This window comes from Excalfactoria chinensis, chromosome 7 (assembly GCF_039878825.1).
Source record: "Excalfactoria chinensis isolate bCotChi1 chromosome 7, bCotChi1.hap2, whole genome shotgun sequence".
Classification (NCBI taxonomy): Eukaryota; Metazoa; Chordata; class Aves; order Galliformes; family Phasianidae; genus Excalfactoria; species Excalfactoria chinensis.
The window spans coordinates 1,494,221-1,502,846 of NC_092831.1; positions in this window are offsets into that span (position 1 = coordinate 1,494,221).

The following is an 8,626-nucleotide window of genomic DNA, read 5'->3' on the forward strand; positions in this document are numbered from 1 at the left end:
ACAAAGTTCTGCTCTCTTTGTGCAGCTCAGGGATGGAGAAACCATCTCAGTTTTGCTGTAGAGATACAACATGAGGATGTATTGCAAGAAGTCTGACAAGTCCTTTCCATAGGCAATGATGCAGCGTATCTGGAGGGGATGGGGTCAGTGGGGACGGGCAGATGGGCAACCAAGGATGCCATGGAAGGGAGCAACCCTGTACCCACATGGCCCTGCTGGTGCTGGGGCTGGCACTGCAGCCAGTGAGCAGCACTGGTGCACGTCCACAAGCTCAATGTGCACTTCAGCCATGCTTTAAAAAAGCAGCCTTTCATTTGGGTGTGGGTACCGGCAAATCTCTCCCAGTGTTACAGTAAAGTAACCTTTCTCTTTGGCATTGCACACAGCCGTGCCCTGCATGCTGGGACTCTGCAGAAATCCATCTCTTTTAGCACCGTCTGGAGCTTCTCTTTATGAGCAGATTGCTTTTGCATGGATACAGCCAGTTCTTAACAACTGGAAAACTGTAATGCACACAGTAAACACCACCGAGAGCTCTTTTTCCCCCTCTAAGTTACACGAACGCTTCCCCCCTAGTTGTGGGATTTGGCATTTCTCTCGGGCATACTTCACATTTCCCTAACTCTGAATAACGCGTTGAGAGACTCGAGCATCTGCACTGCCAAACGAAATGAGAGAAGAAACGGTTCTGCGGGCTCATTAATGCCTGGCACTGACAGGCCTGGAGGGGCTGTGGGTGTATTTACATAGGGCAGAGACAGGCCTGCGGGGACGAGCTCTGCTATTTACATAGGGAAGAGGGCTTCCTTTGGGGGGGCTCATTTAGATGCAAGCGGCACAGGAGCTGACAGCAGCCTTCATTCCATACAGCTCTATCTGTGCTTCCGCAAACAGGCCTGAAAATGCTTCGTGCTGTTTTGTTCAGGCAGGTGGGCGATGCCTCTGCTGGCAGAGCATCCATGGCCTTCCCTGCTGCACATGGTGTCCAGGTGAGTGGCACTGATGGCAGATTTCAGACTGCCCTGGATTCTGGCTGCTCTCTGTTAGCTCTGGTGCTTGTCTCGCAGCTTTGGTGCTTCTCCAGGTCTTGCTCACAATGCGCAACCAGCATCATCGATGCTAGTGTACAAAATAGCCCCTGCGCCTCCTGTTTGCACGCAGTGCTTGCTGTGATCACGGACTGGTTAACACATCTGCTTGCCTAGCAGCTCTGTGCTCACAGAGATAACACAACACCCCGGCTGGTCCCTTCCAGCTCTCAAGCAGGCGTCCCGGATGGACAACCACAGCTGAAGCGTAATTTAGTTCCCTGACCATTTCAGGTGCCTGGAGCCTGTGATTGTATCTGATACAGACCCTTCCAATCAGCTGTGTGTGCTCCTGCAGGGGCAAACGCTGCGTGCTGAGAGCAGCACTGAGCTAAAACGCTAACAACAAGCGTGCCAGAGGCTTTGCAGAGAGCTGCACCTGGCTGCCTTGACACTGCTGTCTGAGCCCATCGCATCTCACATCCTCAGCTTCATGCCAGCTGACATTTATGCTTCTGCCTACACACCAGCCAGTCCCATCCATCACCCTCCCAGCTTTGTACAGCCAATGCAAGCGGCAGTAAATAAAGGATTCCCTGGGTCACAACACTAAAGAGTTAAGAAAGCGCTGCGCTCCCCCCCAGGGGAGAGGCTATTGCAACTTGTAAACACTTGCTATCTGTTTCCAGGTGGTAATTAAAATAGCCACCCCCACCAAGCCGGGATTACATCAAGAGGCTGACAATTTCCTGCAGAAAACAGCTGTGTTTCCACTAATGAGCCTCAAGATCAGCAGAACCCAGTGGCTGCCTGCAGTTGTGGGCACAGCTCTGCCATCCGAGGCCCTGGCACCTTTGGGTGATCGGTGCTGCTATTTCTCAGAGGCTTTTGTTTCTGCTGCTGCTGTTATCCCAGTTTGCACGAGTCTGCTCATCCTGCTGTGAGATTTCTCCTTTGCAAATGCTCATTGTGGGCAGCAGCTCAGTTAGGTGCCGTGGAATTGGCTCTGTCTGGAGAGGGCGAATGAGGGCACGTTAACCACAGAGGAGGGGGAAAGCAGAGCCATTGCATTTCTGAGTTCCTGGAACGAATGTATTTTTTGCAGGAAGAATTAACTTGCCTTCTCGTAGCACGCTCACATTTCTACTCATTACTCTGCAAGTAATGGCCAGAGTCATTAAAGATCCTCAACTCCCCCCATGCCCACTGCCCACATCCCTCAGTGCCACATCCCCAAAGCTCTGGGACACCCCAGGGATGGTGACCCCCCCTCTCCCTGGGCAGCTGTGCAATGCCTGGCTGCTCTTTGGGGAAGGAATGGTTCCTAATAGCCTGCCCAACCATCCTGCTCGACCTACCCTGTTATCACCAGCCTGTGTGTGATCCCACACCATGTGTGCTGCAGGACGGGCAGCACAAAAGGGCGTGCTTACATTGCAACTGTTGTGTGTTATTGTTCTTTCAGTTTTATTTTGAGGGGCTGGGTTTTCTTTACAACACACTGATGTTTTCCACTGCAGTGCATACCTGCCACGTGGAAGCCATTAACCTCAGCCAGATGCTCGGCAGTGATGCAGCCATTAATGCTCACCCTGAGATCGTTACCATGTTAATGAATCACAAGACACGTGTGCCTGGGTAAGCACAGACACAGCTCAGCACAAAGGTGGGAACTGAGGTTTCCCAGGAGCTCTGCAAGCCCCCAGCACCACTTGGCAATGGCAGCACCGCTGCAGCCCACCTCTAACACTATATGGTTGTGCCCATCTCCCTCTTTGGGCTGGGATTGCCATGACATGAGCAAGAATCATAGGGTATAGGTGGCACAGCACCCGGCCGGTGTACAAAGCCACTGCCACACCACTGTGCCATTTGTAGGCTGTCTAAGGCAGCCCAAACATTTTACAGGCCTCATGCTTTCAGCTGCTTTTGCATATTTATTTTTATGTGGGTTTTAATAGACGAAGTGAGGTTTTCTTCCTCCCTGCAATCGCTCCCCAATGGGAACCTTACGATGTGCTGCTGGACATTTCTTGCTCGAAAGCCTCGGGTAGGAAATGGGGGGATTGCCAGAGCTTCCTGCATGGCATTTGGGTGCACCTTTGAGATGGGGCCAAAGGAGCCGAGGTCGCAGCCAGGCCTTGCTGGGGAAGATGAAGACCAGATGCTTCAGGTCAATAGGAGCACGTAGGTCCCCTCCTAGGTTGGCTGGTTATCGCCATCGAGGGAAGAGAAAGGGAGGTGTGGGAGATGCCTTCAAGAACCAAGAGCCCATTTAATTTCAAATGTAACGACTTTCTGCAGTCCCTCATTCTGCCGTTTTGAGGCCCATTAGCTGCCTGCACTTCAGATTGCTGCAAGGATGTCACTGGGTACCAGACTGTCAGATATGAAAGCTTAATAAGTGACACACTTTACATTTTTGGTGCAATCGAATATAAAAGCTTCCACTCGGTTACAATTACCAGAGGTAATTTCAGCACAGCTGTCAAGTCATTTTCCTAGAAATTGAAGTTTTTCCTAATGTGCTTTTACTAAGATGGAAGGAAATGGTTTCTGATGCAATTGCTCTGCGTGCAGGTATTACCAGAGGGAGGTGCAGCTCAGTGTTATGCTGAGAAGGCATTTCTGGGGCTGTGTGATGCTGGAGGTGGTCCCTGCTTCAAATCTGTGTGGGAGCCCAAGGCTGAGCCCCTCTGCACCTCCAGGTACATGTGATGGTACGGAGCTGGGAGGAGTGGCTGCTGCTCCAGGAGGTTGTGCTGCCATTGAGGGAGACCCGGGCAGGCTGTGAGTTGGATGGAGAACAGCCCATTGGGGTCAACAAAGGCAAGTGTAGCGTCCTGCATCTGAGGGGGAACAACTGATGCATCAGAGCAGGTTGGGGGGCTCAGCTGCTGGAAAGGAGCTCTGCGGAGAGTGAAGGTTGGAGAAGACCCCCATGCCTGCTGTCCACGTCCCTCAGTGCTACATCCACACAGCACTGGGACTCCCCTGGGGATGGTGACTCCACCAGTCCCTGGGCAGCTGTGCAATGCCTGACTGCTCTTTGGAGAAGGAATTGTTCTTCATACCCAACCACAGTGGGGGAAACATGGGCACTACTGCTCTGCCTGGGCTTCACTCATAGCTTGCCAACCTTTGGCCAAGCCAGGAGCTGCAGGAGGGCCTCGCATCCCCCCAGAATTCCCTCTTCTATCCCCTTTGTGCTCCATTTTGTTTGGGACCACTGTCTCCTCTCATTGCATGTTCCCTGCCTGCAGATGGACCGCTTTATGGGCTGTCTGAGCCCATTGCCCTCAGCCAGGATGAAATCACTGCTTTTTTATGTCTTCATTACAGGTCCGTAACCAGCTCTTAGGGCAAATGCAGTGTTTTTTCTCCAAATAGCTGTAAACATTAACGCAGTGCACTTTAAAAGCAAGAGAGAAGAACGAGAAAGCACCAACATTTGTGCCTGTTGCAGAGAGGTCCTACCCCGGCGCTGCACCTTGGTCCCTTTATGGGGCCTCTGAGCAGAAAGGTTACAACAGAAAGCTGTTCAAATTACAATGTTTGCACACCACCAGGAGCAAGAAAGTCAAAGCCTGGGTATGCTGACCTGCAGTTAGGAGATGCAAGAAAAGGGAGGACAAGCCTTGGATCACATCCAATGGCATTGCCCGTGACGGATGCGTCTCAGGATGGGAATAGAGGCATTTGGGGGGAGTTTTAGTTTTCTTTTTTCTTTCATTTAGCTGAATTAAGTGATGCTCCAGTACTTGGGGACCAGTCAGCAGGCACCACGCGGTGTCTCTGTTTCAGACCTCTGTTTTATGACCTCAGTGCCTTCATTTGTCCCAGGTCCCTCTGCTTTCTGGGAGAAGGCGGCTGCCCATCACCCAAAGAGCTCTTTGTGACCGCAGAGATGAGACAACCACAGCTGTGCTGCCTGGCACATCAGCCCAGAGCCGTCAATGTTTGGTCGGACCAAGCCCCAGGCCTCTCAGTGGAACGGCCTCCACTGTGTTTTCCTGAAATCTGATATCCTAATTAAGGCTTTCCTCCACTTAACAAGGAGGAATGTATATCACAAGCTTGCTGAGGCCGCTGCCAAATGGCTCAAGCTCGATGTGATGGCTGAAATGCCATCCCTGCCGCTGCACAGAGTGTGAATGATGTGGTCCCTAATGAAGCAGAGCGGGCTGTCTGGGAGGCTATTTCCACAGCATGGGCACCAGCACTTTTCTGCTTCTCCCCTTAGCAAAAGTGGGGAGAGGGTGGTGAGGACGGAGGAGGGACAGACAGCAGAGCAGGCTCTGCGCATGCAGAACCCCCAGCATGGATATCTTTAGGGTAAGGGCTGATGTGTGCAGGAGTGTTTGCATGCGGGTAAATGCAAGCTAGCTATTAAGCTCCTCTCCTGGCTGCCAGATAGAGGCACGTCTACTGTCAGATGGATAATTCCTGGGATTTTTACAGTTTGACACAGAAATGACACAGCTGAGGATTTGCAGCTTCCAATTTGGTTCTACACCCTGCCTTTTTTTTCTGCCTTTCTTTTTTATAGCGTGTTTCTCTGGCAGCTGAGAAAATCCCACCAGGCAAGTGATGGGATCAGCACTGCCAGCATCCTAGGAGTGCACACAGCGCGGTCCTGCTCCGTTCTATCTCTGGAAAGCCATTTCCCAAACACCTTTGGGAGAGGTACAACAAGAGGGTGAATGTTGACCCTCCGTGGATCTAAGGTGGAAAGAATGACCCAAACTAAAGAAGAGCCCTTGGGAAATGTGAATGAAAGGCCTCAAGAGGGTGGGAGAGGTCCTGTGTGCAGGCTGTGAATTAGCTGAGATAAAGAATGGGTTACGTAAAAAGAAGATAAAAGAGCTCTCGAGAATGCAGTTCAGGTTTTGGTTGTATCGGAATTCAATTCGAGTGATTTCGTTTAGAGAGAGCTGCAGAAATGGAAGCGTTTCAAATGCAGTTTGAGATCAGAAGTGCTGAGAATTTCAAATGTAGTTGAAGAAGAAGATCCTTCAATCTCTGACTGGGGGAAACCTTTGAGGTGATGCTAAACTTCAGCATGATTCGGAGAAAGGGGTGCTTGGGGAAGGCGTAGGAAATGGAAAGTGAGAGGTGAAAGGAATGGGAAAACAGCGAGAAAGAGATGGCAGGAAGAAATGAGCAGAGGGCCACCCTAACAAGATTACAGGGGATTAGACAATGGAGCAGAAACCTCGTTAACTGGGTGCTGACCTTTGAGCTGAGGCCGTCAGGGTGAAGCAGGAGGTGAGGCAGTGATGGCCAGTGGGACAGGGGCAGGAGGGCAGGGTGGGCACCAGCCCATGGGTTGTGGTCCTTAGCGGTTCTTTGCTGTTCTTTGGCTCTCCCTGAGCCCCGGCTCCCAGCACAGCAATCTGTTAGAGCAGCACTTTGGGGTGAGGCATGTAGAAGAATGTAGACTGGGATGTTTGGGCAACAGAACATCCCCAAATTGTTTGCTTAGAAACCGGTGATGTACGAAATCAAACTATCAGTGTGGATGGGCAGCTCGTATGTGGGTGAGATGCATCCCTGAGGACCGGAATGCTTCCTGCTATCCCTTTCCATCATGGTAGGAGGCACAAGCCTCCCGTTTCCTTGGGTCAGCTCCTTTTCCCTTCACCCTCACGCTTCTTGCAGCAGCACCAGAGGGTGCTGTGTGCCATTGCTCAGTGCAGTGCCAAGGGTTTGCTATAGGGGAATCACTGATAGCACAATACCTACTTGATGCAACAGAAATTAAACTGCTTGAAAGAAAAAAAAGAAAAGAAAAAAGGAAGTATAGCGGCTGCAAAGCACGGTCATCAGCCTTTGCACTGCAAATTGAATTCTAAGCATGCAGAGGAGAAAAGACACCCTGTGAGGAGCAATCCTGCGCAGACAGCGGGAGGACTGTGGCTGTGCTAATAGATTTTTACCCTCCCTGTATTTTATGATTCCATCAAACACGACTGCGTTGAATGATACAGGCTCCTGTTGAATTCAGGCAGCAGAGACCCATTCATCCCTAGTGTCCATGCAATAACGGGATAGATGTAAGGCGCTGGCAGTACCAAGTAACTCACTGTTAAGAGTTTGCATGTGATACAGACAAAGCCATCGCTATCCTGGAGGTGAAGCCTTGCTGGAAAACATTAGTTTGTTTTCAGATCTGCTGCAGGTGAAGGACTGGGGGCTCTGTGCTCAGTGGATGTGCTGGGTGTTGTGTTGGGGGCACAGAGCTGGATCTCAGAGCACATCATGGATAACTGGAAACTCTCTGCCCACGTAGAAACCTGATTTTGCCCAGAGTTCGCAGCAGTTTGGAAAGCAGAGGTGCTGGGGAGGCTCAGCAGCATGCTTTTGTGTGACACGGGATAAGAAACACATGCGAGGCTGGAGGAGAGGATTAATGCATGCATATGAGCTACTGCAGGAGAACACCAATTACTGGAAAATTACATTTTCCAGGAGACTAAAGTAATCTTTTTACCCACATTGCAAACATATTGTAAGTGTGCTTTGAAATGTTATGACTTCAAAAAGTGCATTTTAAAAGGAAAAAAAAAAAAACCCATGGCACCGGGAGTGCTTCCTTCATGTTTTTGCACATCCATCACTGCATAACCAACGGCGGCAGCCAGGGGACACAATTGCTGCTTCAGTGCAGGGAATGGGAACCAGGAGAGGATGGGCTGGGCTGGGAGGCTGAGGACAGGGGGACAGGCAGGTGTCCCTCCCGGTATTTATTCCCTTTTCCTTTTACTGTTGGTTGGAGGAGTTAAAAATGGGGAACACAAAGTGACATTTTTCCACCCAAAGCTTTGCTGCTTTTAGGGCTGAGTGTATTTTGCTCCTCCTGTAGTATACTTAACAATGATTTTTTATTACTTAAGCTGAAGTGGAGCTTCACTGCCAACAGGACCTTGCAGGCACTGCAGTGCAAGCTTTTGGTACAGCCCAGTTTTGGCACAAAATCTGCAGTCTGGATGAACTGGAGCCTGCTTTTGGAAAGCAGTGCATTGCCCACTCATGCTGCTCAAGGTGTCCCCATGCCCTGTTCCCAAGGCTCAGCAATGCCCATGCAGTGGTGGCACTGGAGGAGGTTGCGGCATGCTGCCCTTCGTGGTTCTGCATGGTGTGTTGGCTGCCCTTGCTCCAGCTGAGCTGTAAATTGATTTAAGGGTAAGCTGTAAGGGTAAGCTCTATGGGAAGGAATGTGCGAGCTGTTAAAGGGCTTTGGGGGATATAAACCAGAGCAAAACTGAGGCTCTTGGCTGCTGAGAGCAGGGCTTGCCGCAAGGGTACTGCTCCCCATGAACATGATACGCTGAGCAGAACCGTTCCCGAGTTAGAGGATACAACAAGGGGAAACACTGAGCAAATCACCCTGCAAAAAACTACTAATCCCTATGTGCTGGAGGAATGCAAACCATTCCTGTGAATATTTGGGAGAGCCGGTTGCACGGGCAGGGTTTTGCTGTGTTTGGGGCCCATCTGCAAATGAAGCAATGTGAGGTCAGAGCCTGAGGCCCTCCCAGCACAGCTGGACGGCTCTGCATTGGGGCAGTGGTTTGGGAATTTTTAGCAAAGCAGAG